The sequence below is a fragment of the Lathamus discolor genome, chromosome 2 (assembly GCF_037157495.1).
Source record: "Lathamus discolor isolate bLatDis1 chromosome 2, bLatDis1.hap1, whole genome shotgun sequence".
Taxonomy (NCBI): domain Eukaryota; kingdom Metazoa; phylum Chordata; class Aves; order Psittaciformes; family Psittacidae; genus Lathamus; species Lathamus discolor.
In genome coordinates, this window is record NC_088885.1 from 50,102,469 (window position 1) to 50,121,173 (window position 18,705).

The following is an 18,705-nucleotide window of genomic DNA, read 5'->3' on the forward strand; positions in this document are numbered from 1 at the left end:
AATATTTTGGTATTTCTAGTAAAAATAATAGTTTTCAAACAACTTCCTAATCTGGGCAAACTCACATATCAAAAATAGTGTTTTTTATTAAAACCAGTAACTTGCCCAGGTTAAATTATGCAGAAAAATTTTACCTTTATTTCCAGAATCATCCTGTTCTTCCTTGTTTCTGTCCCATCCAGGTGTAGTAGCAACACTCTATTTCTGATATTTTGATATCATCAGTTACTGGGTTCTGAGGCAAGAATTGCAGAATTGTAGCTGCTGACTAATGCAGATGGTAACTGAAAAAAAAAAATTTAAACTCATTTGTATTTAAAGAATCATTAATATGGGGAAATGTGATAGTTATAGCTCTTGTGGCTATCATGAAGCCCCTAAAAAGTGGTGGATTGAGTATCAGATAAAATCAATACTGTTGTAAAGAAGACTCCTAGTTTTTGTTCAAAATCTAAGCTTCTGGGTGTATGGTCAGTGTCTGAAATAATAAAATATGTCTCAACATGATCTTCAGGAAAAAGTTGTTTTTCCAGAAGTTGCATGGCCTTCCACATGTGCATATTCCACATGTGTATTTGCTATCAGCAGTGGGCAAATCAGTTGTGTGCACACAGGCTTTTTCTTAAAGTTTAGAGGAATCTGTGTTTACGATGTAGAAGTGCTGGAAAGGTCTTCCTTAAGTAATTTGCTCTTTTGAACAGATTTCTGCCAGAGCATCTTGTGGCTTCATGGCAGACACAGCTCAGTGATTTTTTTCTCATGCATCTTTCAGGTGGCAAAAAGAGAGGGATTAAGATAGGTTCAGGAGTTTTCTGGAAGCTGTAAAAGGTCTTCTCCAATCTCATCGCTCCCTGTGACACAATCACCACCTTTCCCTACAGATAAACCCATTTATCTGTAACTGTCTTAAGGCTTTTCTTCAAAGTAGAATGGCTGCCTCTTCTTGGTAATAAGGTTGTGTAGCATGCTAATGAGAAATTCTACCTACTATCTATGTGTTTCTTCAAAGACATCTAGCGAATGTAGCTGAGGATGCTGAAGCCAATAAATATTTCTTCATTTCTTAGTTTTTCTTCTCTAGCTGAAGGGAAACACCTTCAGCATTTATTTGGGTTTGAGGTTGTTTGGTTTTTTTTTTTGTGTTGTTTTTTTTTGTTTGTTTTGGTTTTTTTTTATTATTATTATTTTTTGTTTTTTTTGTTTGTTTGCTTGTTTTGGTTTTGGTTGTTTTCCCCCCCTCTTTTAGTGACATACGGAAGAGAAAATAGAAAAAAAAAATCACTTAAGTATGTCAGGGACAGAGACTTTATTCTGTTTTCACTGACACTGCTTACCTATGTTATTTCTCTTCATATAATCCCTGTATATTAGTGTTTGGAATTGTGTGTATATCCTCTGCATTGTCTGTCAGTTACCTTGTTTGTATGGAATAAATGCATTTTGGCTGCAGCAAAACCGCTTTTGGCTCCCTTATTTTGTTTTCTTGTTGTACTGAAGAACACGTTTCTGAGGTACCAGATGGCCAGGTATTAAATGCATAAAGTGCATTATTTCCTTCTTCCTTCCCCTGCAGCAGTCTGTTTTCTGTTTAGCTATGCAAATAGGAGTGGTTGAGATTAAAAAGAGTTGCAGCTGATATAAACTACAGTAAAATGAGGTGGCATTGAATATATAAGGTAATGTAAGCATTCTTAAGCTGCTTAGAAGAGTGTTAAGTAAAATTGTTGGCTGAACAGACTATTCCTTGTGAGTTTCATGATGACTGAAGGGAGAGGGGAGTTTGGAGGAAGAACTCTTTTCCTTGGTGATAACGCTTGTTGCAAGCAAGCTGGGGTGGTTCAGTGTCAGTGTTCTGCATTGTGGGATAGAAGTCACTCATCTGTTAACGAGTTGAGATAAATTTTAGCTTGACAGTGAGGAATATGTAGGGAGGCCATACTGTTATGGGCTTGTCATGGTAAGGCTACAGTAAGAAACTGTTATTCTCTTATGCTGGTTTCCAAAACTTGTGAAATGCAGATTAAACTACTGACTTCTCACTGCTCATCTAATATCAAAGGATAAGTCTTGTGTAAATAGGACGTGTCTGAGTGGCAGGTAGGTATATGTAACATATGGGTTTCCGGTGTTTTATAACTTAGTTCTCAGCTAAAAAGTAGTAGAGTGTTTTTGCAGACACACTTTAATTAAGCTTGTCTCAGTAGACACAGTTGCATAATACTCCAGTTTTGTTTCCAGGTAGTCTGTATCCTCAGACCCTTTTGCTTCATTGGGTTAAAGTTGTTGATTGCCTTTTAGCTCTTAAAATTTTGCAAGACAGTGTTCTATAGAGAGAAAAATGACTGTAATAATGTTAATACTTTAAAGATATTTTGCTCTTTCATAAGAAAATAAGGTATAATTTTTTTATAACTTGATATATCCAAATACGAGGTGAGTTTCAGAGTTTTACGTATACTATTACTATTTCCAAAGTATTTTTAGTTCATCTTGGAAGTGCTCCTGTAAAATATGGGGCTTGCTTTATACAGCCATGAAGATTGTAGTATACAGGACTACTGAAATTACTGTGACCTTGCCTGTTGTTCATTAGTGAACGCAGCAGCAATATTAATCAAAATGTACTCATTGGAGAATTTTCAGCTGTCACATGCTGCTCCCATAACTCTTCTTGTGTTTCTCCTAGTGTCAGCAAGATCTGACGTTTTAGAGCAGATGTGTAATTTCTGAAAATATTTGTAATTCACTTTACAGGGCATATAGATCTCGTAGGAGATGCTACAATATTCAGACTTTACCATGTACAACATTTTATGGTTCTTGTGGGTTAGACCTCAATTTATTTGCAAAATAATTTTTTTTTGAATACTAGCACAGAAACTTTATGATACCAAGTATTTAAAACTCCCTTATTAAGGCAGGTTGATCTGTCATAAAATAGCAAAAATTGGTCCATTTTAGTTTATGAGAATTACTCTGTGGAAATGCTGGATTACATCAAATTGATGCATAAATCCCACTGATTTCTACAAAGTAAAATTATCTGTGTCTCTTACCCTTGTTCCTGTCATGCTTGGTTATGACACCCCAATCATTGTCTTTCTGAATCCTGGTTCCGATAATAAAGTGACCAGGCTGATGGCTTATGGCTTCTCATTCTGTGTTTGTTCCAGCACATCTCTGTACACCAAAATATATGACAGAATTTCATTCTTATTTTCTGTCAAAAGTAGGTCAGGTGTGTGTGCATCCCTGCTGTCACCCACAATTCCCACTGGTGGAAGGAAATCTTTAAGCGTTGCTATAATACCTCGTTACTCTCACTTTCACCTCTTGCTCTCTATTTCTTTGCGAAGAATTAAGGCTTAAGTTTCTAGTGTAGGGCTGTGTTTAACAAGAATGTTAAAATTTGGTTCTTTGAGAGTTTATTCAGGAAGATAGGTACATTTGTTATTCTGCAAGAAAGCCTTGGAAGGCTAGCCAAGGAATGGTAAGAAATGCGAATGGAAAGTCATCTGGTCCATGCCGCTACCCCTAAGGATATGTCTGTGTAGACTGTAGTGACTGTTCATAAGTTTTTCTGGATTTTTCCTCTGTGTTATCCTACTTGTTCTTTGACTATAAGCCTGGGGCCCTGTTCTGAACCAGTGCTGTGTATATTACAAGTTGGTGGTCATGTGGCCAGTCGGTTCCTTTGAAATTTGAACAAACAAAAGATTACTGTAATGTGTAGTTTATTGTTCTCTGAAGCCATGTATGTATGTATTGCGCATTTCTCAAATCGTACGTTGTGGAAAGGGGTGGTAGGTTTAAATATTATCTTGTACTCTCTAGTTTAACCTCAGTCCTTCTCCCACAAGAGGGAGACATAAAATATGATTAAACAAAGGAGGAAAGCATGTGGTAGGAGGAGACCTAATTAGCTAGCAACTTTACCATTCCTGAGGGAACAAAATTTGCAGAACATGTAAATATCAATAGTGTGGGAACATTTGGTATGACAGAATGTTTTCTTGTAAAGAAAAGACATAGAGACTGTGTAAAAGTGATTATAGATTTTTTGAAGGAAGGCAAAATGTTTCTGAGATTCTGGCTGTGCTTATATTTGCAAGATGTAGCGCATTTGGAGCAGTCCTATGAAGCAAAACACTTGATTTGGAAACCTGACACCTAGGCTTGCACAGATTTCAGGAGGTGCTTTTTCCTTGGAAGGCCTCTAGTCCAGTCCTGGGGCTTGGACAGCATTAGTGCTCATTCCCATTAAAAAATGTGAATGTGCTCCACTGTGGAAACCAGTGTGTTCAGTGAGGGTGAAAAAGAGATTTGCTGCAAAAACATTTGACTTGTGAAATAAAACACTTCTGTAAATATACCTTCCTCCTTCCACTTTTGGAAGTTTTCATGCCAAAGATTGACATATGAAATTTCATATAGAAACCCTGTCCAAACTCTAGTTTTGTCTAAAATGTGTTTCTGAGAATGAAATCAAAGGATTTTCTTAGAGAAAAAAAAAAAACAAACCAAAAAACCAGTGAAGCTGAAGTAATGGAAGAACCATTTTCCAATACTGAAATGCTTACCAAACTCTGAAATATGTAAATTACTATAAGACCATTTCATAGGAAATGAGGGCAGAAAAGATGAAGTCTAGTTTGTTTGGGTATTCTTTTTAATGATGCTTACATAGGGAGCAATGCTGACAGCCTTCCCTCAAACCAGAGTAGTCCTATATATCCATTTATCTGGAGAGGTGCTCTCAAAACCCAGTTGTTATTGATAGTCACTGTTATATTCCTCAGTTTCTGTGGCTTTTTTGTTGTTACTGATACATTTTCCAGCAGTATTTCTCCTTCTCAGGATTATTGTTTGGTTCCTGCAATCAGAGCCGAGCTAATTTCTACAATGCTGTCCTCAGCTTCTGGTTATGCCTGCTTTTTATTTCTGCAGGTTACTACAGGAGCAGCCTGATTTCACTTCAGTGTTTACCTTCTGTGAACAGCCTTTGCAAGCACTACGGTAGCAGGGACCTGAGATTCTGGTAGACCCTCCAGAGCTTTTTTTATTTGTGTTTTCCTCAGTTTGTGTAAGAGCTCTCCTTCTAATTAGGAATAAAAGCCAAACTAAACTAAAAACCTAAAACCTTCCAATGCAATAAAATTGTGACTGATCTGAGGAAAAATTAGATTAGATGAGACTATTTACTTCCTCTTCTTACTCCATCTGCTGCTGCATGGAATAGTGACAGAGTTGTTTTGTTACCCAATGGAAAGATAACAACAGAAGATTACGGGATAGAAAAAAGTGTTTTCTGTTTTGTTCTGCCTCTTTCAACACTGTGTCTGCAAAATAAATAAATAAATTAGCTCTGCATAGTTGACACAAGCAGCAGAGGAGTAACAAGTCTGATGGAACAGGAAAGAAGCAAAAGTCAGAAAGCGTTTAAGTTAGATGATTTGAGATTGCCTCAACCTATTTCCATGTGCTTTGCAATGAAATTTATTCAATCCAGAATAGATCCAGAATAGAACAGCAATCTTGGAGAAGTTACAGAGAAGACTTGGTGTTCCAGGAAAAATAAAGGGTGATGTAGAGGTAACACAAAAAAGAGGGATGAGAGATGGGGAGAAGATAGATTCTCAGTTTAAGTTAAGTTTCTTGGAAAAGGCTGAAGTATGTGAACTTCACTTGCCTTTTTATAAACTCCATCTGATTTAAAAAAAAGGTAGCAAAGAGACAATATGGATTTGCCAACAAATAAATAATCCCCAAAGGATTTCATATGGCCTAATTTCATCCTTTGACAGCATAACAAGCCACAGGGCTAAGCATACACAGTAAACATGATTAAATCATGGCTTTAAGGAGGTTTTTGATACTTTTTGAGACAAGTTGTGTAGATACTGTCCATATGTAGGCTCCTAATTTGATGCATGTATCACTGATGGTGCAAAACCCACTCCAGGATGGGACCTGTATTGGTGAAAACCCTGTTGGTAGCAGGATAACCAGATTTTGCCTGTACTGAGTCCTCTTACCCTGTGACTCTAGTGAATATCTCCATGGAGGCAGCTACTGACTAGCCATATCTGCTTGTTAGGAGATGCTTATCTAGTGCTTTTCAATGTTTTTATAATGGTTTGCATGATACAGCTGAAAGCGGGCTTACGAAATCTGCTAGTGACATACAAGCCAGGAGGACCTGTCAATATGTTCAAGGACATGCTTGAAATCCATAACAACTTAGAAAAAAAAAAAAAAAAGGAGAAATAGCCTAGAATAAATGCAGTGTAATCCAGGAAAGTGTAAAGTACAGCAGTTACCTGTAGTGTACCACATGCAGAAGGGGCAAGGCTGGCTAAGAAGCAGGAAATGCTCTGGGATAAAAAGTGCATTGCAAGCTGTGCTTGAGTCAGTTCCATCATCATATTGCACAAACATCAAGCATCCCATTGATATGTTTAAGGGGGAATGTTATATCAAATGTATGGTAGAGAATCAATCTACTCCAGTCAGCACTTTTGTGAGGCTTTATTCCAGAGAAATTCCTAATTTTGTTGCTAGAATTGGTCTGTTCGAGCAAAGCAGGAATGATGTGAAGACAGACTGATGGAAAAAATAGGTGTTCTGAAAAACAAAAGCCTGAGAGGGAATTAAAAAGATATTCCTGTACCGACAATGAAACCTTGTAGTTTAATATGCATCAAGGATATTAAGGGAAAACATGAAGGAAAATGTTCAAACCCTAGAGAAAATGAGTACAGACATAGATTCCTGGTAATATATTGCCTGTAGGAATGGTTTAGGGATTTCTTGTTCCTGCCTGGAGGAGGGTGATGGGCTGTCTGATCTCAGAAGGTCTGAACTTACATCCTATTTTTCCTGAGATGCCAGCTTGCCTGGGTGGAGACCTTGGAGAATCGAGAGCCAGAGGAACTGTGTGGAAGAGACAAAAAATGGAAGCAAAATATGTTCAGCTTCCCAGGACTTTAATCTTTGAGTAGAGAAAGACACAGGTGCAACCAAATGATAGGCAGTAACTGAAATGTGCCAGAATACAAGGGTATGCTGCGCTCTGCCATCTGTTATATTAGTTACAATTCTCATTGCAGCATCCTTCAGGCCTTGCTCTTGCAAAGGATTTTGCCTGCCTACACACTCAGCTTGTATGCCAGCCTCAAGCTTTAAATTGTCTTTAAACTTTGAGACATAAAACTATTTTGTCACTTTGGTCTTTTATATTGCAAATCATTTGAGGTATCATATGGCTTGTGGGGGAAGTATTTGGATGGTATAGAAACTTTCCAGATGAAATGATTCTTGTAGGATGCCTGTTGTTGCAGTGTCTTCCTTGTCCATTCCAAACTGATGTCTCAAGTACTGTAAATCTAATTTTATAGTCACTGACATTTTTATTCACTATTGTAACCGCAGGTCCTGTTCAGATGGATGCTCTAGCTTTGGATATGGGGTTAATTTTGGCTAACTTTAACAACTTAGTGGCTTAGGTATTTAGCCTAAACAATGCTAGGCTTCTTCTCTGGGCAGTGAATGGCAATATGTGTCTTTGGACAAGGACTTAGTGGTTAATGTTGTAGAAAAGGACTTTGTGTCTGGAATGAAAGGGGAGTAAAAGTTTTGATTATAAAGGAATGGAAAGTGTGACTTGTCTTTGATGAGGAAAGTGTCTATTTTTTATTAACTAGCCATTAAGGTAATAAATTTTGTGGTGTATTCGTTTGTTGGGTTTGAAATATCTTTTGTTTAAGATGAGAAACAGCTGAGGAGCTTTTCTAATTTAATTTTATTTTGACTTAGTAATACATTTTAAAGATATTATGGCTTAATAATGACTTAAGTAATTATTCTTATTGTGATGTGAATGCAAATACAACTGAGTTGAATAGTTACTCGTATTTTGTTGTGTGATAGTATGTACAACCTATGATTGAATCATTACTGTATGTAAATAAGCTGGATGGAGGTTGAAGCAATGTCAAGAAGCAGCTTTTTAGGTCTTCTTTTCCCCATGTTTCCTTATGAGATGTGTAGTTTAATCTTTGTATCTGCTACTTGAGAGTCTGGAAGAGCTTGTCTGACTTAGGTAGAAGTTAGAAAAGATAAAACCTATCAGTGGAGTTATGTTTCTGTTTGAATACAAATATTTTGCATATTATTTAAGGAAGAAAGTAAACTGTGCTAGGCTTTTACTTTGCATGGTGTATAGTGTAATCAGCAACATTGACGAAGTTCACTGGAAATCAGTATAATCCAGTTTTGCTACTGAAATCTGGCTTTTAGCTGCTGCCCTGTAAACCACAGTATAGCTGTACGTATATAAAATCGAGCCATTTATGGGAAGAAGCATTTATTTAATTAATATTTGCATGGTAGAGATGTGAACAGTTCTTCAGTGATCTTACATACATGTTTTAGTGAGTTGTCCTTGTAAATTTTGGCTGTGGAATACTATTCTGCTTTTTTGCCTTTGGAAGTAAAGCCTGTTGAGAAGTCATAGATGGAAATGTGCAAAATATTTCCTTAAGCTACTTTTAATAGGCTTTTTTCTTAATGAAACACATCTTGGTTTTGTGTTTACTTTTTGAATTTTATTCATGGTTTTTGTGATTAATCTATATGAAAACAATGATAAAGATTGGACTCTCAATCCAAGACCTATTGTCACTACGAAAAGATCCGTAACTGTTGGAAGTGATTTGGGACAACTTCCTATTCCCTTTTGGAGGCTGCCATCTTGTGTTCTGAAATCAAAATTTCCATTACCATTAACTCTTACTAGTCACTCTAGTTATGAAAATGGCTTTTAAATTGTGAACACAGTGTGGATTAATGCTGTGGTATTCATAATAATGTGTAGATAGTCAGATATAATCTGTAGTCATTCCTTTGCCTTAAAACAGGTGTGATTCTAATAATCTTTCAAGGATGTTTACTCTGACATTCACTGCTGGTCATTGGGAAGGCAACTCATATGAAGAGCTTTGCAGCAGACTTGAATTTGATATTCAAAGATCACTTTCTTGTAGATTTTGTGAGATTGCTAGCTATATCTTTCTTGTAAAGTTCTCACATGGAGAAAAGAGTGAGGCATGCAGGATCTGATATTAAAGATTATGGTTTTGGGCCACTTGCTCTGTGAAATTGTCTTCAAAAGTTCTTGAAAGTAAAAAATCAAATACAGATTTAAATTTCACTAAAGGTTCTTCTACTTTATTCTATTGTTTCAGACTTGTTTCTGGTTTTAGGTTATTTTTGTCTTCTGCAATATTTTCCTGTGTGAAAACTTGAATGAGCAAATGCAAATAATATCTCATGTTTATTAGGAGGTTATAAAATTAGGATCTTTCAGAGCTTTGAGGGTCAGGAGAGACCCATTATGAGGCCCTAAAGGTAAGAAAGCAGTAGATTTCTGTCTTCTGCCATTTGGTGGTAAAGGTGACAAGGAATCTTCTGTATAGCATGAACTTTCAGAACAATTTTAACATTAGGGAAAATGTTTTGAGAAGTTCTCAGTGGACTTTTGAAAGCTGATGTGAACGGGAAGGTTTGTGCTTTTTTGCAGACTTCAGAATTGATTGGTCTTGCGCTTCTTTGTAGTAGTAGTATGTTTCCCCAGGCTCTTCATAGAGTGAGTTAAGCAGATCTTTGCTGAAATATCTACTACCTATATATTTTGAAATGAAACTCCAAGTAATATTTGGGAAATTCACTTCAAAGTGATATTTTCCCCACCTGTCAAGATGTAAGGACTCTAATTATTTTTGATTCATGTATGAGGAAAAGAGAAAGTATGTAATAGACTCGGTGAAGAGGTGTTGCAATTGTTCTCGATTCATCCATGCTCACGATACAGTTATAATTTTAAGAGAGCTACTCCAGTGTATGATGTACTCTTATGATGCTTTGCTTATTATATAAAGCCTTTAACGTTTATTTTTAGCTCAAATTTACATTGGGCTGCACATGAAAACATTTTTAATATTATGGTGTGTATTCACAATCATTAAATTAAACCCATTTGTAGCAATCAACAGCAGGTAACAGAAAAGCAGGGCATTTTGACTATGGAAGCATTAGGAAGCATGTGAGACTGCCCAGATGCAAATTTAAACCAATCACTGAATTATGAATAAAACATAACTAAAAAGCAGTTAGAAAAGATACTGTTTCTAGAGCCTGTGTATAGATTCCACAGCTGCTTTTAGTCATCTGTGCAATTGCTAAGGTTCACTGAGGGAAAGAAGCAGAACACGGTTGGCAGTGCATTTGTGTGCTTCCCTAAACTAGTGAAGCAAAATAGACCTGTTTGAAAAAGTCAGGTAAATTGCACTGTTGCTTGTTGAAAAACCTGAACAACCCCCAGAAAACAAACCAACAGAGCAACAACAAAACAAACAGGGAAATGACTATTCGCTGTGGTTTGTTTTCTAGAAATGACTCTATCAAAAGTCTGTGCATTACTGCATAGCTGCAGATCCCAAAGGGACAGTGCAAATCCAGGGTGCATTTATTTATCCAGACATAGCAACTTTCAAGCCAAGTTGGGTAAGACGACTAGGGTTTGCGATGCTGAAAAAATCAGTACCTTGTCAATGGCACTGTGTAAAATGAAGACAGTGGTAGACACAAACACAGAACAGGTCAAAATCAGATAGTTTGCTAGCACGCTGTCCAAATATTGCTGTGTGCGTTGTTACCATAAGCAAAATCAAAACGTCCCCAGGCTTGCTGTTACGCTGGCAGTCCAGCTAGCAGATAAAAGAAAATTGCAATCATGGATCACTCTTGAAGACAAAGATAAAGAAGAATCTGCCACAAGGTATCTTCTTCAGATGTCAGGGGAAGGGGTAGTTGACATTGTAATTAATTCGAAGACTACTGTTGGGCTGCTTCAAATTGGTTATGCCAGTGCCTGATTAAAGCGGAGAGCAGCGTGTGGTGCTTTCTAAGCCAAAAACCAGAGGAAACAAGTGTCACTCTGGAAAAATAAAAGCTGCTCCTAGAGGCTATTGATTTCCTTTAATTTCGTTTGGACAAATCCAAAAATGGGTTTTCTGCTGGAAATAAGATTCTTGCTACCAGCTCAAAGTAGCTAGCAAGTCAGTTGCTAAATGACTGGAAATATGTTACATTACAAATACTTCAGAAAAGACTGGACTTGCGGGTATGGTTAACCTTTTTCTCAGGTCAGTAATAGAAACAGCGCTTTCATTTCTTTGGATTAGCTAAATTTCAAGAATTGTTCAAGTGACTGAACTTGCTGAATCCTTATCCTTTTCCAAAACCTAGGAAAAAAGCTATTCTTTGTTCTTATGAAGTTCTTCCTTTCAGTGAGTAGCAGTTTTTTCTCAGCCAAAGCAAAGAGACCCTATCTGCAATATCAGTTATTCTTCAACTTTTTTTTTCTTTCGTCATTAAAGAGGTACAACAATTTTTAATGCAGAAAGTCTTCAGTTTCATAGCTAGAGAACAAGGAAAAAGGTAGAAATTAAAACCCAATTCAGGCTGTTGTTTGATGCAGAAGTGTGTCTCGACTTATGTTTCAACAGACATGCTAAAATTACCTGGCCTAATAAGAATGGCGACTATAATTTCAGTGAGGATCAAAAGCACTGAGATGAAATCTTGTAATATTACTTTCCTAGGTGAAAGAATGTGTCTAAAATCTCCCATAGGATCTGTGATGAAGACTTTTCCTCCTTGGTTTGCTACACCCAGAAGATTTAAATATGATCCAGTAATCTTTGCTTGAAGGAACAACATTGTTTCCTCTTTCTGAACTTTAGAAGTTCAGAAATTTCCCACAGACTTCCTTCCCAGATTTCCACCCTGTGGAACATCAGGTTGCTGTGGCAGGAACAGAAGAGGGATGGAGATACAAGCTGCAGCCTCCTGGAGTCTCCCCATTGCAATGCTGTGATTAAGCGGAAGTGTGCTGTAAGTAAAGAGCTGGGGAAACTGGTGAGCAGCCATTTCTGCTCTTTCTGAGTCAATCCTGTGACTGCAGGAATAACATACAGACTCAAGGCTATGGGATCCAAGGTGACAAATGTCCCACGTAATCAAGCTCTTCTTACAGAGCATATTTTGCCTTAGTTCAATTACGTATCAAGTGACTGTCTCCCAAGTTACTCTGTATCTCTTGAATACCTGTTAGTAGTAGTAAACAACTAGTAAAGAAAAGCAAAAATAAGGTAACTCCTAAGATTACTTTATACCTGAAGGCAAGAAGGGCTCTTAGATGTGAGCGTGCTGCTCGTTCGTTCTCCATAGCATCCCGCTTTGTGTTGCGTGCAGACATGTTCCTCGAACAGCAGGCCTAACGATTTGTTTGACAGCTTTCCACCGGTAGGATTGCATGCATGCAGGCACATCACGATGTAATTTTGCTGTAAGACCCGCACGAGTGGATGTCCCACCTTTTGCAAACTGACTGATTATAAGTTTTAAAAAATCTAGCTGATATTTCTTTTCCAACAAGGTATGCACTGCAGCTGTTTTTCATGGCTCTTATGAAATTACAACATGGAAATAAGTAGCACTAAAATTACTCACAAATTTTACACTATTTAAGGCTTTTCTGTGTTGTGTAAGCTTCTGCCTGTGAGACCCTACATGTAATTGGCACTTGTTCTGCAAATGCACCAGAACACGGGCAGCAGAGGATTCAGCTGGTTATAGGCTTTCACCAGCATCTTGGGAATTTGCAAAGCTAGTGAAATTGTCAGGTGTTCTTTCTGCCATCCTGTGGCAGCACTAACATACTGCAAAGGACTGATTTTGCCGAGTTTTGCTTAAACATGGCTATATATGATTACAGCTGGGGCTGCAGTGAATCCTTGTTTTCAATGGATTTGTTGTTATTGTTGATGTATATCCATATGACTCATGTACTCAAAGGTGTGACATGAACCATATGGATTTATATTTTTTTACCCTTGTATATGTTATTTAGCATATACTGCAGCAGGCTGTAATTCTTATTTGTTAGTGAGCAAATGATGATGTTTATTGTGCTTCCTGTGAAAAAAATGCAAAGGGAATTTCTAATGAATATAATCATACATCCTTGACATATTTCTAAAATAAAAAGGTTATATTAAGCATTAATTTTAAAATAAAAAAAAAAAAAACCACAACAGACCAAACACAAACCCCCCCCAAAACAACCAAACAAAAAAATACACACCAAACCCCTCCACGCCATGGGTTACTACTTAATATGCTTAGAAGTAACTGATCTTTGGCTTTTACCTTAAAAAGAATAATTTTAATGGAATTTCTAGAAAGAAATTCTCTGGCTTTGTACTCCCAGATAAGCCAGTATTATTGTTGTTACAGCCTTTTCATTTTTTTTCTGCTCTCAAATGATCTCTGTAAATTATCTTCATGACAGCTAGATAAGATTTTTTTTTTTTTTAATGAAATTTAATGCATAATGAAAATAGGCCTTAAATTAAACCTCAGAACTTAAATTTCTCAACACCTTTGTGACATAAACCCAAAACATAAGTAATGAAAACCTGAGGTGAAGTTGATTTTGTTCCTCAATTACTAGCTTTTTTCTTTTAAACACACTTCTGTGAGTTGAAGTTTTTGAGTAGAAGAGCCTGGAGCAGAAAGTGTTTGTGTGAGGCACTACTAATATAAATTGAAGCAGACTAATGAACTATTTGAATGCAAAAAAACCCTGTAATCTCCATACTTAAAACTAATTTTAACTTTTTTAAGAGCTGAAAATTATACCTCTGTCTATGGATTATGTTTTATTCTGTGACTATGCATGTACTTTGGTGCTCTCCTAGGAGAGGTGCTCAGCTATCTGGAGGAGAGGTTGTGCACACTAAATATTAAAACAGATTTGTGATTAAACTTGGAGAGGCCATCACATGTTCTTTGGCACAGAGACTGCGACATGTATGGCATGCGCATGGCACGTGGATGTCACTCTAGTTCGTGTGCTGCAGGTTAGTCTGGTTTTATGTGGCATGGACATTTCTTCATTCTGATGTACTTGGCACAACTGTTTCACTTTGTTCCAGGCCTGGTCTCCTGAATGCCTTTGGTTTTCCAAGTCTTTCTATGTAATTTGCATTACATCATTTCTAAATGGAAAATTTATCTTGGAAGATTTTTTTTTTTAACCCATCCCAAAAGAAGTGTTAAGCTTTCCAGTCTTGTTAACCAGCTCACTATTTACTATGGAGATATGATGAAACTACCGAGATGGAGCAATTTTAAATCAAGGCAAATTGAGGGTATATAACAGAACCAGTAAAATACAAACATAAGAAATATATGGCTGAATTCATTCCTTCCTTCTGTATTCCTTAAATTTAGATATTTCAAAATACAAATATCTATGTCTTAACTGGGCATTTGACACTTTATTTTCTAACATTCACTTCAAAACTAAACAATTTAAAAACATTACAGTCTTCGAAGCCTAGGCACTATATAAATTTATACCTTAGTATATTCATCCTGTTTGAGCTAAGTCACAAGTAACTTTCTATTTGGTGGATACAAATGATATTTCTATTTTCAGCAAGGTCATTCTGGAAGAGTGAATTGTTTCTCGGATATATAAAATCAATCTGTACCCATGAGTTGTTCATAGTTTAAATGCGTATATATGTGCATTGAGCTTTATGTAACAGTGTGTATTGTACAGCAGAGGGAGTATTCTGTCAGGAATAGAGAAGGCTATTTGTCACTGCATCGCTGAGTACTTGGCACATTACCAGCTTTAGCAAGATATCTTTTGATCAGAAACAATCAGGCCATAGCATGTTGAACAGTATACAAGTGCAGAGGTTGGATGGGATAAGCTTCGTGTTACTAAAACCTTTCATTTTGTCAGCTTGTACTGAGGAGATATCAGCATTCCTGAAAATGGAGTGGAAAATGGATATGCATGTTAAAGATGAAAAGTTCAGTGGCTATCGGTGTTTATCTTTTATATAAAAAGGGATTTTAAAATGTTCTTTATGTGTTAATTAGTTTTGAGTAAGATTTCTGCTCTTTCTGTTCCCTAAATTAGTTTTGAGTAAGATTTCTGCTCTGTTTCCTAAGTTAGTATTTCCTAACACGTTATGCTCTGTACAACTTTTATGCCTTTGTGTGTAAATTTGCAATAGTTTAATACCTAGTGGACTTTATGGCATTTTCCACTCTTCTGCTGGAGTCAAAATGCTGTATTTTGGGCACTGGTGGTAGTGGGTCTAAACTGTGCAGTGAGACATGTGGGCAGTGCTCTGAATGTTCTTCCACTCATAGTTAAAACCAGAAAAAAACCCCAAATTTACAATGAACAGGTTGAGCAGTAGGAAGGAGTTGGGAGCAAATTAATCCAGATATTTTCATACTTATTATACATGTTATCATGTTGCCTAGGATTTCAAATTTTGGACAAGGCATCTTTTGTACGAGTCAAGTTTTAAGTAAAACCTAAAAAGAACTCTTTGCTTTTGCTGTCATAGGTGTTCATTTACAAACTAGTAACCGCAAAGGTAAATTGACTTTAAATTAATGATGTCTTTCTACCTTGTCCCTGTGCTTCCCTTATCAAAACTGATTGTTTAATTCTATTGGAATTCTAGGGAACAAGCTGTCATTGCAGCTGTTTCTTCTTCTTTTTTTGTTTCCTTCCATTTTCATTGGAAGCTATTATTTGTACTTTCAAATCTTTATACTGGTAAGATATGACAGTTAGAAAAGGGAGTCAATACAGTATGATACTGGCTTAAAATGTTACTCATATTTCTGTAATTTCATGTTTCCTAACAGTTTCTTTTGAAAACTAGATTTATTGTTACCTGGCATTACAACAAGAATGGGACAAAACCACTGTCCTTAATGGAAAGCTTGTGGCGATTCAGTTTTGTCACAGAAGCATGTGTCAGCAAAGCAAGGCCCAAATCCTAGTGGAGTCAGTCTATTAAGTCTTCGTTCTTGTGTGTTTGCTTGTTAGGGATGTGTCGAAACAAGATTCATTCAGTTCTGTGGTGAAGTGAGAGACCTCACCTTGCTATTTTATTTCAAAGGTTTTTTTATCATAAGAAGATAGCTGAAAGAAAAAGAAAACTTCTCCACTGAATAAATAGAAAGCTTCCTGGCTGCCTCACATACAAAATTTTGTTGGCTCCTCTGGGTATATTTTACATAAAAGCAGTAGATTTCCTTTTGTAGTGAATGTCAAAGAGTTCCTTCTTCCCTGTCATATGCAGGTCACTCTATTGCTGGCTGAATCTACCTCATGCACAAGGCTCGTGTGCAACTGTACCCAGACTTGAGACATAGTGTGTTTCTGGGGCAGCTGGCTATGGTCCCAGCTCGCTTGTCATTTATAGTTTGGGCTCTGTAAGGCCACCTCTTGACACAGATTTGCTATCAGCTTTTGAATCTGAAAAAACAATGACAAAATCTCCTAAGCTTTGAAAACTGTGGTAAGATATCCTGAGGTTTCTCGGTTAGCTGTGCTCAATACTCCTTCATGGTACAGAAACCCTGATTTACACTTTAACAGTTTTGAGACCTGCCTTGCCAACAGGATAAGGAACCTTTTGTTTTGCACTAGCTTTTGCTCAAAACTGGCCTTTAATGAAAGCAACACAAGTCTGGACCTTCTCTCTAGCCTTTACTAACCTTTTCTCGTTTCTTAGGTCATACTGAGTGTGGCATGTTCCTGGTGAGATGGTTGCAGGCACCCTGGACTCCAGTCCTGGCATGTTTGTTCCCCTCAGGTCAACTTTCTCTGTAGTACAATTGTTGGCCTGGTGGTGGATTTTCACATTTAAATGAAGATCTTAGTGCTTAGACATGTAATCCTTCATATTGATGTCCCTGATAGATGAAGCAAGACATTGCAGTGCATCATGCCGCTATCTCAGAATAATACATCCATTTCTCATGATTTTGTTTACAATTTTGAATACAGCATGAGGCAAGAGATCCCTGAGCTACTGCTGAATAATCTAGCTCCAGAACCCAGAAGTAGCAAAGTGATATCAGTATGGTGCTGTACTGGGAATAATTAGCCTTGCTTGAGAGGCAGGCCTAATTAGCCCATGCACAATGTTGCTCTAACGAGGTTATATTCTCTCTGAGACCTCAGCTAATATCCCTGCATGGTGCTATATAAATGTGCTAGTTTGGCTGGCTCTGACATGGTGTTGCATTGCACTGGGTAAATATGCAGGGTATATGGGGGTTCAGAAAGAACTCCCCCCCCCCTTTTTTTTCCCTGTTTATCATTTGCAAGGGTATTGTGTGTATATCTGTGGGGTACCGTTCTGTCATCCTTGTTCACAAGAAGCATCCTACAGAAATCAGTGGAGCCACTTGCTTATAATTCACTCAGAAAAGAGCTGTGTCATTCAAGGTCTTAGAGTTTTAGACTTCTGAAAATGTTGCTTCTCACAGAGACATTTGTAAAAAATGACTGGCTGATATTCATGCAAGCTATCAGATCTCTATTAACATGCCTCAGTGGCAGCAACAGACTTCTCTTTGTTAATTCTGTCAAAATGTTAAACAGATGTGGTTTAGCCAATTAAGAAACTTCCATTAATTTTCCTTGTGCCAAGTTGAAAAGTATTGCTGATGACCTAGTCTCAGTGCAGCCTGGCTTTCATCATTGTTTTCAGTTTTTAGTCCTGTGGAGTCCTCCTGTTCTTCATAACTTTCTGGCACAGACTTGTAGAAAATATGTCTGCTTAAGTGCCTATTGATTATGGGATTAATTTGTATTTCTTTTTCAGCGCTGTTGAGGCTGATTCAGTTTCAACTTTGATTTTTGTAATTTTTTTCCCTCTGCTGCTGATACATGTGTCTAAAATATTTGAAACAAGATCCAAAACATGTGAAATGAAGTACCCTGAAAGATGTGATGACCCAAGTAATCCCCAGATATTTATCTTGTGAATTTCTAAAGCTTTAATTGGACAAAGTGAGACATTTGGTACTGGAATGCTGCTATGCCCTAGCATATGGGAAAGCTTCCCATGAAGTGAGCAGCACAGGCATGGCACCAGCCTGAACACTGGGCACTGTCCAGGTTGCAGGTGCTTAGCTTCCTACCAAGCTGTCCAGCAATTGCCACTCAGAGAATTGAGAATAGTGCCAGCAAAATTATTTCAGGAAGGTATGGAGGAAGGTAATACTCTTCTGTACCTTTGTCAAGCTCTGAACCGACTTCATGGATAATATTATCAAACTTGGGACTTCCACTGAAGTGCTGATTGCACTGAACTGGTCCAATCATCTTCTCTCACCAATGTGGGTGTGACAGTGCTGCTAGTCCCAGCACTAGGAGAGCTGGAGGTCTTTTTTGACCCCTGTAATAAACATCACTTTTCATGGGTGTGCAGAGTAGTGCTGTCCCTAGAAAAGTTTGTCTTGTATAAATAATGAACTTGGGTTTTATGTGAGGAGGGCAGCTACAGCCATTAGAATGTGACAGTACTGACCTTTTGTTATATTAGGTGCTGTAAGTAGAATTACGCAATGTTTGCAATGGAGAACTGGTGAGCGATGGGAAAGTAAAGCACAAAGTAGAAGTGATTACAAAGTAAACCTCATTCTGACTTTGTAGCTCACCTTAGGAATTCTGAGTTTCTTGACTAGGAATGCAGTAGTTTGTCAAATGGAGTATTATATTTTTTCCCTGAATAAATTTTTTGTAAG

The 18,705-nt window shown here is 37.3% G+C and overlaps 1 protein-coding gene across 10 annotated transcripts in view; it reads left to right on the top strand.

The window, feature by feature from the left end:
• PTPRN2 (protein tyrosine phosphatase receptor type N2) overlaps positions 1-18,705 on the top strand; it is a 667,916-nt gene that overhangs the window by 103,844 nt on the left and 545,367 nt on the right. The window contains exon 1 of one of the 10 annotated variants that reach the window (XM_065666796.1): positions 11,937-11,955. The exons of the other annotated variants lie outside the window; for them this stretch is intronic. The gene's annotated coding sequence lies outside the window, so the exon portion shown is untranslated. Of the gene's footprint in view, positions 1-11,936; positions 11,956-18,705 lie in introns of those variants that run through there. 10 annotated transcript variants of the gene reach the window in all.